This window comes from Aquarana catesbeiana, linkage group LG02 (genome assembly GCF_042186555.1).
Source record: "Aquarana catesbeiana isolate 2022-GZ linkage group LG02, ASM4218655v1, whole genome shotgun sequence".
NCBI lineage: Eukaryota > Metazoa > Chordata > Amphibia > Anura > Ranidae > Aquarana > Aquarana catesbeiana.
The window spans coordinates 312,121,104-312,137,768 of NC_133325.1; the positions used below are offsets into that span (position 1 = coordinate 312,121,104).

The window sequence follows — 16,665 nt, forward strand, 5'->3', positions numbered from 1 at the left end:
GAGGCTTGTCTGGGGCCTACCACCGTGGCCGAGGAATGGTCCTGAGCTGTCGGTCCTGTGTGACGAAGTTGGACAGCCGAGGAGATCCCAGGGGAGGACCCGTCTTGGAGAGATCACGCAGCGTGCTGGTCTATAGAGGGGCCTGGTGACTCGGTTGCAGGACGTATCCGAAAGAAGTAGTTATACAGCATAGTGTCGCCGGTTCAGCTTAAAGGTTCAGGCACTGTGACTGACTGTTCACTGCAGAAGATTTGATATATCCTGTGGCAGAGGATCGTGCAGATTTACCCCCCCAATTAAGTCTGTGGCAGAGACTTTAGATTTGTGCTGCATACTGGCTGCTAGACCAGTGAGAGAGGCCTATCCAGACAAGCAAAGAGTGTGTCCCATGAGGGGAACGCATTCCACATAATTATCTGAATTCTACCGGGACATTTGTCGCTAAGATCTTGTAAGCAGATATTTGAGTTTCTCCTGAGAGTTTCCTTTTCCGTCTCTTTCCTGCTACTTCCTAAAGTTTGACTGTTCAATAAAGCATTGAAAACGTACTCCAGTGTTGGTGCGTGTGTTGTCCAGCAGTAAACTCAATGGAACCCCTAGACCCGATGAAACATAGGGAAGCAAAGTGAAGGTAACAGACCCGCTTAAACCAGCAGCTCCACCGTGAGTTAGTGCTATATATATATATATATATATATATTTATACACTGTATTCAGTTTAGCTAGATCCGTTCCTGTTCTCTTCCTACTGACAGGCAGGCAGGTGTGTTTACAGTATTTACAGCTACCTGAAGAAAATTGCTGGTGTTCTTCTGATTCTATTAGTACCACAGGCAGGCAGCTACAGTATTTACAGTTAGTGTAGTGCGTCCTCTGCATGGTGTGCACCTAAAGCTACCTGAAGACAATTGTTGTTGTTGTGATCCTATTAATACCACAGGCAGGCAGCTGCAGTATTTACAGTGAGTGTAGTGCATCCTCTGCACAGTGTGCATCTAAAGCTACCTGAAGAAAATTGGTGGTGTGATCCTATTAGTACCACAGGCAGGCAGCTGCAGAATTTACAGTTATGCCCCGTACACACGGTCGGACTTTGTTCGGACATTCCGACAACAAAATCCTAGGATTTTTTCCGACGGATGTTGGCTCAAACTTGTCTTGCATACACACGGTCACACAAAGTTGTCGGAAAATCCGATCGTTCTAAACGCGGTGACGTAAAACACGTACGTCGGGACTATAAACGGGGCAGTGGCCAATAGCTTTCATCTCTTTATTTATTCTGAGCATGCGTGGCACTTTGTCCGTCGGATTTGTGTACACACGATCGGAATTTCCGACAACGGATTTTGTTGTCGGAAAATTTTATCTCCTGCTCTCCAACTTTGTGTGTCGGAAAATCCGATGGAAAATGTCCGATGGAGCCCACACACGGTCGGAATTTCCGACAACACGCTCCGATCGGACATTTTCCATCGGAAAATCCGACCGTGTGTACGGGGCATGAGTGTAGTGTGTCCTCTGCACAGTGTGCACCTAAAGCTACCTGAAGACAATTGCTGGTGTTCTCATACTAATAATACTACAGGCAGGCAGTTGATTCTGCTAGCTGCAGTATCAGTATACATATATATACATCCTAGCTTTGTGCAGCTACATCTCACTGCAGGCCATTAGTATGTCTGGAAGGCCAACAAGAAGAGGCAGACAGTCACAAGCCAATAAAAGAGGGCAAGCAGGCTCTGTGTCTAGAGGCAACAGTGCTGGTCATGGAGACGGTGCATCCTCATCAGCACGTGGCCGTGGGACACGCTTGTCCTTTTTTTCGGCAGCTGGCCGTGTTGAGCAGCAACATGCCGAAGACTTGGTAGAGTGGATGAACAAGCCGTCCTCATCCTCTTCATCCTCTCTCACCCAGGCTCAGGGTACTTTGTCTGGCAAAGCAGCTGCCAACGCGGCCGCTTCCCTCGGCTCGATGGCATCAGTCACTCCTTCCCTAGCCCCACCATGTCCTCCTGAGGAGTCCCCCGAACTGTTTGACCACAGCGTTGGGTACATGCTCCAGGAGGATGCCCAGCATTTTGAAGGCTCCGATGATGGTACCCAGCTAGAGGAAGGGAGTAACGTAAGCCCAGAGAGAGGGGGTGCCCAAGAAGGACAGCAATCTGGCAGTCATGTTCCCCCAGCTGCAGCATACTGCCAGATTTGCTCCAGTGATGAGGAGGGAGGGGATGATGAGGTCACTGACTCCACGTGGGTGCCTGATAGGAGAGAGGAGGAGGAGGAGGCACATCACCAATGAGGCAGGATGCCCTCCAGGGGCCAGCTTAAGGGCAGCACACCGACTGGATCACACCGCAGAGCTCCGCATGTGCAGGGCACTGCTGTCTCTGCGCATTATTCCAAAAGTTCTTTGGTGTGGGCCTTTTTTGAGACGAGTGCATCAGATCCCACGCTGCTATTTGCAACATATGTCTCAAGCGTATCTCACGTGGCCAAAACATCACCGGCTTAGGCACCAAATGCTTGACCAGACATTTGTCGACCTGCCATGCAGTTCGTTGGCAAGCGTACCTAAAAGACACCAAAGAACAAAGCAGACCTCTCCTTGCTCCTCATCAGCTGGGATCTCCAACCCCGCTATACCTTTAGTCCTCTCTGAAACCTGCCCTGAGAGGAATGAAGGTGTAGAATTAGGTGTGTCACAGCCAAGTACTTGCGGGCAATCTGCTATCGGTACACCAATGTCAGATTGTACCAGGCAAATTTCCCTGCTCCAGCTGCTGCACCGCCGAAAGAAGTTCGCTCCCAGCCATCCACATGCCCAGCGGTTGAATGCTAGCTTGGCTAAATTGCAAGCACTTCAAATGCTGCCTTTTCAGTTGGTAGACTCTGCCCCCTTCCGTGAGGTTGTGGAATGTGCGGTTCCTCAGTGGCAGGTTCCCAAACGCCACTTTTTCTCATGGAAGGCGATTCCGGCTCTCTACCAGCATGTGGAAGGCAATGTCTTGGCCTCGCTGGACAGGGCGGTCAGCGGTAGGGTGCATATTACCGCTGACTCATGGTCCAGCAGGCATGGACAGGGACGTTACCTATCTTTCACTGCGCACTGGGTGACTCTTCTGGCAGCTGGGAAGGATGCAGGACAGGGTGCAGTAGTGTTAAAGGTTGTTCCGCCACCAGGCTTCCAAAATTCTACTAGTGGTGATTCTGCCACACCTCTCTCCTCTACCCCCTCCTCTTCTTCTTCCTCTATGGCCTCTTCCTGTGCTGATTTGTCCTTGGAACCAGCGGTGCTCCATAGGCGTTCAAGGGGCTATGCAAGCACGCAGGCAAAAAGATGCCATGTGGTGCTTGAGCTTATGTCCTTGGTGGACAGGAGCCACACTGGGGCAGAGATTCTGTCAGCTCTGCAGGGGCAGGTTCACAGGTGGTTGACGCTACGCTAGCTTAAGCCAGTTATGGTGGTGTGCGACAATGACACCAACCTCCTCTCCGCCCTCCGACAGGGACAACTGACCCATGTGCCCTGTTTGGCTCACGTCCTTAACTTGGTGGTGCAGCGGTTCTTGGGCAGGTACCCGGGCTTACAGGATGTCCTGAGGCAGGCCAGGAAAGTCTGTGTGCATTTCCGCAGGTCATATAATGCCAGTGCCCGGCTGGCTGACCTCCAAAAGGAATTTAACCTGCGTAAGAACCGCCTAATCTGTGACATGCCCACCAGGTGGAACTCAATGTTGGCCATGCTGCAGCGCCTGCACATGCAGCAGTGGGCCATCAATAAGTACCTATGTGACTATGGCACCAGGACAGGGTCAGGGGACCTTGTTTTTTTTCCCCACGCCAGTGGGCTATGATCAGGGATGCATGCACTGTCCTGTCACCATTAGAGGATGGTGAGCAATGACAGTGCATGCATCAGTGACACTGTCCCTCTTGTCCACCTGTTGGAACACACGCTGCGTGGAATAATGGAAAGGGCACTTGAGGCAGAACAGAGATAGGAAGAGGTGGACTTCCTTACCTCTCAAGGCCCCTTTTATCCAGACAGTGTTCCTGTGTGCCCGCCGATCACAAAGGAAGTCGAGGAGGAGGAGGATTGTGTCAGCATGGAGGTGGAGCCTGGAACTCAGCATCAGCAGCAGTTTTCAAGGGATCACTTACAGTCCGAAGAAACCCATGGACTTGTACGTGACTGGGAGGTGGTGGCTGAGGATCATGTCATCCTTGAATGACATGACCCCCCGAATGCCTCAGCAAACCTATGCTGCATGGCCTCCCTGATCCTGCAAAGCCTGCGGAAGGATCCTCGTACTCGTGGTATCAAGGGGGGGATGATTACTGGCTGGCAACCCTCCTTGATCCACGTTACAAGGGTAAGGTTGCGGACCTTATCTTGCCGGCGCAGAGGGAGCAGAGGATGAAACATTTTCGGGAGGCCTTGCAGAAAGGTTTGTGCAACGCGTTTCCAGAGCCTGGGAGGTTACGATTTCCTGGTCCTCCTAGACAACGTGTAGCTGAGGTTTCGGTCAGTCACAGAAGGAGCGGAGGAGAAGGTGGCCGTCTGACCGATGCTTTCAGACTTTTTTTAGCCTGCAGCCCCAAGGTCTGATCGGTTCCAGCAACCATCGCCAGCGTTTGATTCACATGGTGCAGGATTACCTAGGGGCAAGATCAGACTTGGACACCTTTCCCCCCGAAAATCCTCTGGGTTACTGGGTCTTAAGGATGGATCACTGGCGAGAGCTTTCACAGTATGCAATTGAGCTACTGGCTTGTCCTGCATCCAGCGTTCTTTCAGAACGCACATTCAGTGCTGCTGGAGGCTTTGTAACCGATCACAGGATGCGCCTGTCCATTGAATCGGTCGATCGGCTGACCTTCATAAAAATGAATCAGTCTTGGATCACCAGCTACCAAGCACCTGATGCTGATGTAACCGATTGATTTTTTTTTTTTATTGTGAGATCCCTTCAAGACTGCCTATGCTGATGCTGGGTGACTATCCTGTTACGCCGAGTGACAATCCTCTTCCTCCTCAATTTTCATGCTGATAGCTTGTAAGAACATTTTTGGTTCTGGGCACCACCACTAGTGGCCAAGGCCCAATTTTTCTGCCCCTCTTTAACAGGGGCGTGTAATTACAATTTTTGATGCAATACTTTGCAGCAGGGCTCATTCCTGCGCTCCAACTAGAATATCTGTGAGGGGTTGCAGTGTTGTGGCACCAGCACCAGTGCCCAAGGCCCAAATGTTCAGCCCCTGTTTAACAGGGGCATATAATTACAATTTTTGATGCAATACTTTGCAGCAGGGCTTATTCCTGCGCTACAACTATAGCATCTGTGAGGGGTTGCAGTGTTGTGTCACCAGTGCCTAAGGCCCAATTTTTCTGCCCCTGTTCAACAGGGACATGTAATTACAATTCTTGATCTAATATTTCACAGCAGGGCCCATTCCTGCACCCACCAAGAGTAACTGTGAAGGCTTACAGTGTTGTGGCAACACCACCACCACCAAAGGCCCAATTTTTCTGCCCCTGTTCAACAGGTTCATGTAATTACAATTCTTGATATAATATTTCACAGCAGGGCCCGTTCCAGCATCCATTGAAAGTAACTGTGAGGACTTACAGTCTTGTGGCACCAGCACTACAACCACCAAAGGCCCAATTTTTCTACCACTGTTCAACAATGGCATGTAATTACAATTTTTGATCTAATAATTCACAGCACGGCCCGTTCCTGCGCCCACCAAGAGTAACTGTGAGGGCTTATAGTGTTGTGGCAACACCAACACCTAAGGCCCCAATTTCTGCAGAGTATATAGGGCAGGCCCCTACTTTCAAACATCCAACTTACAAACGACTCTTACTTGCAAACGGAAGGAGACAACAGGAAGTGAGATGAAATCTACCCCTAGGAAGGGAAATTCTCTCCTGTAAGAGTTAATATGGGAAAAACGTGTCTCCTCTCCACTGATCCACTGATGCTTTATCACCAATCCTTGTTTCACTAAAAACCCCAAATTTTCAAAAAACATTTGTCATTGGGACAGAAAGTGAGGTGAAATCTTCTGAAGAGGTGCACAGACAGCAAAACAAATGTTACAGGGGTGATAACTATTCCCTATGTTTTCCAAAAAGCTTAAAAAATAGATTTTGTGGCTGGAGCTACACTTTAAAAATGTACCAGTTGAAAATTACAAACAGATTCTACTTAACAACAAACCTACAGTCCCTGTCTTGTTTGCACCGCCTGTATACTTCTGTTCAGAGTATATAGGGCCTGGGGGCCTCACGCCTTTCCATTTTTTTAAATGTGGGTGCGGGGTTCCCCTTAATAACCTTATAAGACCCAAAGGGCCTGGTAATGGACGGGGGGGGGGGGGTGTACCCATTCCGTTTGTCTCACTGATTTTCATCCATATTGCCGGGACCCAACATTACATTAAAGCCGCAAGCAGTTTTAAATGACTTTTATTCCTTTAAAAATGTAATTTTGTGCACGGACTGTTCTAAGCATGGGAAACACGCACCACTTTACAGGCATACTATAGACACCCCCCAGGTGCGATATTTAAAGGAACATTTCACTTTTATTTTTTCACTTTAAGCATCATTAAAATCACTGCTCCCGAAAAAACGTCCATTTTTAAAACTTCTTTTGCATTGATACATGTCCCCTGGGGCAGGACCCAGGTCCCCAAACCCTTTTTAGGACAATAACTGGCATATTAGCCTTTAAAATTAGCACTTTTGATTTCAAACGGTCGAGTCCCATAGACTTTAATTGGGTTCTAAAGTTTGCGCAAACTTTCAGTCCGTTCGCAGGTTCTGGTGCGAAACGAACCGGGGGGTGTTTGGCTCGTCCCTACTGCTCACCATCCTTGTGGCCTCCTCAAATGGTGGCAGGACAGTGCATGCATCCTTGATCAGTAGCCATTGGTGTGGTGAAAAGAAGCCAAGCTCCCCTGACCCTGTCCTGGTGCCATACTCGCACAGGTACTCATTGATGGCCCTCTGCTGTGTGTGCAGCCGCTGCAGCATTGCCGATGTTGAGTTCCACCTGGTGGGCATGTCGCAAATGAGGCGGTTGGTGGGCAGGTTGCATTCCCTTTGAATGTCAGCCAGCCGAGCACTGGCATTGTATGACCGGCGGAAATGACCACAGACTTTTCTGGCCTGCCTCAGGAGATCTTGTAAGCCTGGGTACCTGCTCAAGAACCGCTGCACCACCAAATTCAGGACCTGTGCCAAACATGGAACATGGGTCAAGTGTCCCTGTCGGAGGGCGGAGAGAAGGTTGGTGCCATTGTCGCATACAACCATTCCTGGCTGAATCTGGTGTGGAGTCAACCACCTCTGAGCCTGCCCCTGCAGACCTGACAGAATCTCTGCCCCAGTGTGACTCCTGTCCCCTAGGCACACCATCTCAAGCACCGCATGGCATCTTTTAGCCTGACTGCTTGCGTAGCCCCTTGAATGCTTACATAGCACTGCTGGTTCAAATCTGCAGAAGAAGCCATAGAGGAAGAAGAAGAGGAGGGGATGGAGGAGAGAGCTGTGGCAGAATCACCACTAGCATTTTGGAGGTGTGGTGGCGGAACAAGCTCCAACAATACTGAACCCTGTCCTGTATCCTTCCCAGCTGCCAGCAGAATTACCCAGTGCACCATGAAGGAAAGGTAATGTCCCTGGCCATGCCTGCTGGACCATGAGTCAGTGGTAATATGAACCTTACTGTTGACCGCCCTGTCCAACGAGGCCAAAACATTGCCTTCCACATGCCGGTAGAGAGCCAGAATGGCTTTCGTGAAAAGAAATGGCATTTTGGAACCTGCCTCTGAGGTACAGCACATTCTACAAATTCACAAAAGGGGGTAGAGTCTGCCAGCTGAAAAGGCAGCAGTTGCAGTGCTAGCAATTTGGTCAAGCTAGCATTTAGACGCTGAGCATGTGGATGGCTGGGACCGAATTTCTTTTTATGGTTCAGCAACTGGGGTAGGGAAACTTGCCTTCTAAAATCAATTGGTGGTGTACTACTTGCAGATTGGCTTCAAGTACTTGGAACACCTAGTGCTATACCTTCATTCCTCTCAGTGCAGGTTTTTGAGAGGACTGGAGGTATAGTAGGGTTGGAGATCCCAGATGAGGAGCAAGAAGAAGTCCGCCTTTTTCTTTGATGTGGGTCTTTCAAGTGCATGATGCCAATGGACTGCATGGCAGGTCGTCATATGTCTGGTCAAATATGTGGTGCTCAATCGGCTGCTGTTCTGGCCACGCTTGATCCGCTTCAGACATAGGTTGCAAACAGCAACCGTGCGATCTGCTGCACACATGTCGAAAAAGGCCCACACCAAGGAACTTCTAAAAGTCAGCGGGGAGTCAGCAGCGTCCTGCACCTGCAGAGCTCTGCGGTGTGATGCAATAGGGTGGCTGCCCTTAAGCTGGCCCCTAGAGGACATCCTGCCTCGTTGGAGTTGTGCCTCCTCCTCACTTTCCTCCTCTCTTCTCTCAGGCACCCAAGTACAGTCAGTGACCTCATCATCCGCTCCCTCCCCATCACTGCAGCAAACTTAGCAGTATGCTGCAGCTGGGGGATCATGACTACCAGTTTCTTGTCCTTCTGTGGCACCCTCTCTCTCTAGGCTCACGTTACTCCCTTCCTCAACCTGTGAACCAACATCAAATCGCTGCGCATCCTCCAGCAGCATATAACTGACACTGTAGTTGAATAATTCTGGGGACTCTGTGCATGATGGCACGGCAACGGAAGGAGTGACTGTGGACAAGGAGCCAGTGGAATAGGCTGCTTTGGCAGCTGCGTTGGAAGGCAAATTACTCTAAGCCTGGGTAACAGAGGATGAGGAGGATGAGGACGACTTTGTTATCCACTCCACAAACTCTTCTGCATGTTGTGGCTCAATAGCACAGCCAGCAGCAGCAAAAAAGGACAAGCGTGCCCCATGGCCACCTGCAAAGACACAGAGGCTGTTTGCCCTCTTTTAGTGGCCTGTGTGCATCTGTCTCTCCTTGGTGGCCTTCCGGACACAATGTATTTTTGTTTTGCAACACCACACTACACTGTATTAGATGTGTACACCGTGTCTACATTAGTGTGTACACCGCCTAAAGTGTATTAGAAAGTGTACAACGGCTGCACTGTATTGTATACTGTGTGCACCACCAGAAGTGTAGTAGAAACTGTACACACTGTATTAGATACTGTGTACACCTCCTGCACTGTATTAGCAACTGTACAATGGCTGCACTGTATTGTATACCATGTACACCACCATAAGTGTAGTAGAAACTGTACACACTGTATTGGATACTGTGTACACCGCCTGAAGTGTATTAGAAACAGTTCATCACAGAATGCACTGTAGATATAGGCTACACTGGAGAGAATATATATATATAATATATATATATCAAATACACTGCCACTAACTGAATAACCTGCCTGTTAAACTCAAGCTATCTCTCTGTTCACGCCAACAACACTACACACGGCTGCTCTGTGAGCAGCCTTATATAGTGTGGGGCGTGGACTTAGTACCCCTAAGCATAATTGGCCAAAGGCACCCTGCCTTTGGCCAATTGTGGCTCTCTCAGCAGAGCGCACTGTGATTGGCTAAAGCATGCAGGTCAGGTGCATGCTTTGGCCAATCATCATACAAAAATGCACTGAGAAACTCGCAGTGCATTATGGGGCGTTCAGCCACACTCAAATTTTCCGCAAACGCCCCATAATGTTCGCTGTTCGACCCGAACATCAAGCTCATCCCTAATTAACATCATGCAGAAAGCAATAATGTTTAGGTGTGCAGAACAAATACGTGATTTCTGACTCATTGCTAGAGGTTACTGCAACTTTGCTAGAGGTTACTGCACCTTGTTAGTAGCTTTAGTAAAAATATATATATATTTGTGTGTTTCTGTGTACCTAGTGAATAAATGGATTAGAGATAAGGTGTGTGCCTCAAAAGAGCTATAGTATTACAAAAGTGGGGGAATCATCATCTTCAAACTAGTAATGTTTAAAAAGGAGAGCTTGGGGCTGCCACTATCATGCAAGAAAGGAAAATAGACTCTCGGTACCCAGGAAGTGACAATTGATTTTATAAAAAATATAACATTTTATTTATACAAATTCATTAAAAACAAGATACATATCCATGTATATGAATAAAACAGTAGTTACAACAGTGCATTTGTTCTGATTGGCTCTTGCTGGTAATATGGTGTACCCAGTGGGTATTGAGAGCACAGGATGATAGGAAAAGGGGAAGGCAGTTTCAATTCCACTTTTCCTCATGGCAGAGCGGCAGGAATGGGCAGTTTCAAGTTCCCCCTGGGGAGCCTATGGCTCTCAGGGGGAATCTAGTAGCGCTCACGTGGCTTGGGAGAGGAGTACAGGTGACCTCTCCTGGGTCTCGCGTGTAAGCCCGGGAAATTCAAGATAAAACTGGACAGAACCGGCCTTAATAGGGCCTTAAAAAGAGGGTTCCGTCGCGTCAGGTTCATTCGCCTCAGAAGACAGGAGCTGTGGTGTTCCCCTCCCCCCCCCATATTTTTTTTAATGTATTCATTTTTGTCGCGGCTGTAATTATGTGCTGGTGTCACCTTTGTTATTTATACAAAGGGGGACTAGTATGTTGAAATATAACGTTATTTATTAGTATATTTATTGATTCAAATGATGATTAAAGTTTTGAAGTCTGGATTTTAGTATATGCAGCCTGAGTCATAGTGGCTAGGTTTGCTTAACGTTTATATATCTGCTTTGGTTTGATTAATTATATTTTTTGAAACCAATAATAAAACAACCATGGCCATTTTAATCCAACACTTGTCTGTTTGTTATTTATTTAAGTTAAGGTTTGTTGCTTTATTTCCTGCCTGCTGTCCCATGTAATTAATCTTGATGTATGGTCCTCTACGTGTTTTTCTTTCTCACCTCCTAGTGCCCTTTTGGATTCCCTCTTTTCGTTTCCTACCTTCTCTCTCTCTATTCCTTCTGATCTTTTCCTGTTTTCCTTTGACCCTCTCTGCTCATCTTTTATCATCCCCTTCTTGTTACCTCACCCCCTTTCCTCCCCCCAGCCACCTTCTTCCCCCTCTCCCTCCTTTTGACTACTCTCTTTCTTCTCCCCCTAGGGAGGAAAAGAAAAGAGGGGATCCAAAAGGGGACTAGGAGGTGAGAAAGAAAAACATGTAGAGGACCATACATCAAGATTAATTACATCCTGTGCCGTCAATACCCACTGGGGACACCATATCACCAGCATATCACTGTTTTTTAATGAATTTGTATAAGTAAAATGTTATATTTTTTATAAAAACAATTGTCACTTCCTGGGTACTGAGATAGTCCATTTTCCTTTCTTGCCAAGGGCATGGTAGGGGCAGCCCCAGACTCTCCTTTTTAAAATAAATGGATTAGGGTGGAATGGGTTGTACATAAGCCCAAGATGCATCTAAGCAGGCTAAGTGAGTGCAGCATGTTCTGCTAAGCACTTCTGCTGAAGAAGTTCTATAGATAGGGAATATGGTCCCTTCACTGTGAGAGGAGAGAAGGCTGCAAGGGATTCCAGCATGCACACAATCACATAATTATGGTATGTGTGATGAATTATTTGCGCCCTGACTAAAATTCATGTTTATTACCCCAGAAGCCAAGACTGCAACAGTACATTACTATACCTGTTTCCTTTTGCCATTATCAAAGCATAGGTACACGTATATCAATGGTAATCAAGCATTTTTTTAATTTTAAGGTTTGTAAACTTCACCATATTCGATTACAGATGAAGAATAAAACATACATTTATTGTATAATTTATTTCTTTTTAGTGTACTTACCAGTCAGAGTGTTTGTGTTCTTAAAATGCCTAAGAGAAACAAAAACATGAATGCAGCATTCCTAGACCTGATCTAAAATATCTGTTTAGAATCACTGGTTATTATACCTCTCAGTCGTCTTGCTGTGCAGAATGTGGAAGGAAGCTTGAAGTGAGTTTTTTAGCCGTTTTAAGTAGAGGTGTGGTTTCTGGCTTAGCTGTTTACAATGAATGTATCTGATTTCAGGAAATTGTTGAGATATTTTGTAAAATCCCCTTTCAAAATGATTTGCATAAATACTTTCTGCACCCACATTCTCTTAGGTACAGAGCAGCCATTCGTCCACCATTGATACAAAATTGTTCTTCCTCCTCCACTAATCCAGCCATAGCATTTTTTTTTCTATTTGAATAACTTCTCAACCTAATTCTTTTACTGGTTTCTTTATAATACCATAATGGGTATCTGTGCTATCTACATCAAACTGAAAGAACACCAATTCTGTTCTGCAAATAACTGAATGGTGGAAAGCAAAGGCAAAGATGGTATTTATCTTTGGAGTATCAGTTGGTCTTAAGTAGGGTGCCTCCTACAACATAGATACAAATAGATATAGATAGATACTGTAGATACTTTCAATTGTGGAATACTATATATCAACTTTAACCAATCTTCAATTATATAATAGCTGGCTGTGTGGACAGTCATGGATGGCTGCAGCCACTATCAATCTGTCATTGCATTGTATGGGCTGAACAACTACAGCTCTGAGCACACACTTGTCATTCCAGCTGCAGAAATCCTCCAATTCTTGCTGTTGGAATTCGCAGGGTGTGCTAATAGCCGTATGAATGTACAGAAGTTTTACAGTTACATTTACAGGGTAAGCTTTCGAGTTTCTCCTAAGGTCCGAGCAGTAAACTACAGTGCTGTTAAAAAAGTATTTGATCCCTTCCTGATTTTTTATTTTTTTGCATATTTCTCACACTTAAAGCAGAACTCCGTCCAAAAATGTTTTTCCATGTCCTTGTTGCTGATCTCCTACCTTCACCAACTTTGCCATCCATGTTTTTCTGAGCTCTGTAGTTCCTCTGTAATAGGTTGCTGAACTTGCTGAAAAAACAGTATTGCCTATTGACTTCCTGTTTGTAAGACCGCTGGCTGCTATCCCTCTCCTAAGCTCAGCCAGCGGTCTGACACTCCCCCTTGTAGTCCTCAGAAAGCAGCAGGAAGGAAGCAGACATGCTGTGGGCGGATAGGGTCTCACAGCCCCCGGTCTGTGGAGGAGGTGTCCTCCTTCTCCTCTCTCCTCCTCCTCTCTGACAGTCACCGCTCCCGAATCTGTCTCCGACGCACCGCCCCCCCCCCTCACCCGTTTGCTATCTCCGTGCAGAGCGGGGATGATTATCATCATGAATTACTTGTATATACACAGCAGGGATCTCCTACTGTGTCAGGTATTGTATAAAAGAATGGCGCTCGCTGATTTCCCACAGTTATTGGCGCAGTGCGCTGTCATTCATAATAACGGTGGGAAGCAGGGCATCGGCGGAAGGCTTTCTCGTATACAATAGCTGACACCATGGGAGATTTCCGCTGTGTATATACAAGTAATTACTGATAATAATTATCCCCGCTCTGCACTGGTGGTCCCTGACATGCTGGTCCTATGGTGGTCCCTGACATGCTGGTCCCATGCTAGCCCTATGGTGGTCCCTGACATGCTGGTGTAATGCTGGCACCATGGTGGTCCCTGACATCGTGGTTCTATGGTGGTCGCTGACATGCTGGTTCCATGCTAGCCCTATGGTGGTCCCTGAGATGCTGGTCCCTGACATCCTGGCCCTATGGTGGTCCCTGATATGCTGGTCCCATGCTGGTCCTATGGTGGTCCCTGACATGCTGGTCCTATGGTGGGCCCTGACATGCTGGTCCCATGCTGGTCCCTGACATGCTGGTCCTATGCTGGTCCCTGACATGCTGGTCCCATGCTGGTCCTTGACATGCTGGTCCTATACTGGTCTCTGACATGCTGGTCTCATGGTGGTCCCTGACATGCCGGTCCCATGGTGGTCCCTGACATGCTGGTCCCATGCTGGTCCTATACTGGTTCCTGACATGCTGGTCCTATGGTGGTCCCTGACATGCTGGTCCCATGCTGGTCTTATGGTGGTCCCTGACATGGTGGTCCCTGACAAGCAGCACTGATGGCCCCTGACATGGTGGTCCCTGACATTCGGCACTGGTGGTCCCTGACATGTTGGTCCCTGACATTCAGCACTGGTGGTCCCTGACTGATGGTCCCTGACATTCAGCACTGGTGGACACTGCTAAGCTGCATTGGTTTGCATTGATATTAAATGCATTACATTTATTAATTGATTTTAAATGTATTTATTAAATGCATTAAACTAATATTATATTAATATGCATTTATATTAAAATGCTTTGCATTTATAAGGCTGTAACCTATCATGATGTGTGTTATGGCTTGCTGGCTGCAGAATGAGGGGTGTGATTTATGTTGAAGTGGGCAAGTTTACATTTACATGTACAAGCCCAGTGTACTTCCCACATTCACTCCCACCCCAAGTATTCATTGGAAATGTAGGCTGATTACAGTTAGAGAGAGAGAAGAGGATATGGTGCATTCACTGTTCAAAGAGATCCTCCCTGCCAGAAAAGATGAAGCATTTTTTAAATCAGAAAACTGACTTCATGAAAATGAAAATCAGACATATCTCTTAAACAGTAAGAAAGGTCACAAATGTAATAACTGTTTAGTGTTTTGTGTGTGTGGGGGGGGGGGTATACTAATGGGGGATTTTTCGAAAATCCCAGAGTTCTGCTTTAAATGATTCAGATCATCAAACAAATTTAATATTACACAAAGATAACCCAAGTAAATCCAAGATGCAAAAAGCAGTTCAAACCTGCCTGGCCCTATGTGAAACAGTAATTGCCCCCCCTCCCATGCTGAATCATGAATGAAATGTTATTAACCACAATTTTTTGGAAAGTTGAGTTAAATTTCACTTGCCACACCCAGGCCTGATTACTGCTAGATCTGTTGAATCAAAAAATCACATAAGTAGAAGCTGTCTGACAAAGTGAAGCATGCTAACAGATCACAAAAAGCCACACATCATGCCACAATCCAAAAAAAGTTTAAGAACAGATTAGAAACAAAATAATGTACATGTATCGGTCTAAGAAGGGTTTCAAAGCCATTTCTAAGGCTTTGGAACTCCAGTGAACCATGGGGAGAGCCATTATTCATAAATGGAGATAACTTGGAACAGTGGTGAACCTTCCCAGGAGTGGCCGGCCTACAAAAATTACTCCAAAAGCATGACGACGACTCATCCAGGAGGTCATAAAAGAACCCAGAACAACATCTAAAGAACTGCAGGCCTCACTTGCCTCAGGTAAGATCAGTGTTCATGATTCAACAATAAGAAAGAGACTGGGCAAAAATGGCATCCATGCGAGAGTTCCAAGGCCAAAGCCACTGCTGACCAAAAAGAACACAAAGGTTCATCTCACATTTACCAAAAAACATCTTGATTATCCCCAAGACTTTTAGTCAAATATTCTGTGGACTGATGAGACAAAAATGTAACTTTTTGGAAGGTGTGCGTCCGATTACATCTGGCATAAAACTAATACAGCATTTCATAACAAGAACATCATACCAACAGTCAGACATGGTGGTGGTAGCGTGATGGTCTGGGGCTGCGCTACAGCTTTAGGAACTGGATGACTTACCATAATTGACGGAACCATGAATTCTGAGCTCTACCAGAAAATCCTAAAGGAGAATGTCCGGCCATCAGTTTGTGACCTCAAGCTCAAGTGTACTTTGGTTATGCAGCAGGACAATTAAACCTGAAACACAACAGCAAGTCCAGCTTCAAATGGTTCAAACGAAGCAAAATTTAGGTTTTGGAGTGGTTTAGTCAAAGCCTGGACTTAAATCCAGTTGAGATGCTGTATCATTACCTTACACAGGCCATTCATAATGGAAAACCCTCCAATGTGGCTGAATTAAAAGATGTTGGCTCAAACTTGTCTTGCATACACCAGGGGTGGATCCGGGGGGGCAGCGGGGCAATTGCGCCTTCCGAGAAAATATTAAAGACTAAGGCTGAGCTCACCCCGGGTAACTAGATCTGCGGTCAGGAAAACTCGCTGCCATTCTAAGCATGAATTACTGCTCAGAAACCTCGGGACTGCACTCTCCGCCCCCTGTACCTCCCCTGCAGTTTTTCAGCCTTTCTCCTGCAGGCTTCTGCTTGAGTGGGCGGGATGAGGATGTGCCTTTTCCCCAAGATCGCGCTCGTTTGGAAGAGGGAGATGTGTGCAGCTGCTGAGCAGAGAGGGCCGTGTGAAAGTTCCTGGAGGTGAGCTCTGCTGCTAGCACTACATTGTGGATTTGTTTACAGGCACCTCTATGCTGAGTCTGCTGAGTTACTGCAGCTTAGCATAGAGGTGCTGTTAGATGACAAATTAGATCTTCATCTTCTTTTCATGACAAGTGAGAAATTGAACTCATTAAAAGATTATGACTGCCCCCTGGTGTATGCCTGCCTGAATCCCCCCCAGTGTATCAGTGTATGCCCTTCTGATCCCCCCCCAGTGTATCAGTGTATGCCCTCCTGAATCCCCCCCCCCCAGTGTATCAGTGTATGCCCTCCTGATTCCCCCCCCATAGTATCAGTGTATGCCCTCCTGAATTCCCCCCCAGTGTATCAGTGTATGCCCTCCTGATCCCCCCCCCAGTGTATCAGTGTATGCCCTCCTGACCCTCCCCTCCA

At 46.9% G+C, this 16,665-nt stretch overlaps 1 protein-coding gene across 2 annotated transcripts in view; it reads right to left on the reverse strand.

The window, feature by feature from the left end:
* Positions 1–12,102, reverse strand: part of LOC141127861 (lysozyme g-like) — a 74,133-nt gene extending 62,031 nt beyond the window's left edge. The window contains exons 1-2 of one of the 2 annotated variants that reach the window (XM_073614706.1): positions 11,977–12,102; positions 11,870–11,898 (exon numbers count right to left, since the gene is read on the reverse strand). The gene's annotated coding sequence lies outside the window, so the exon portion shown is untranslated. The remainder of the gene's footprint in view (positions 1–11,869; positions 11,899–11,976) is intronic. The other variant, XM_073614707.1, reaches the window with a different exon arrangement.
* Positions 12,103–16,665: the final 4,563 nt, after the last annotated feature.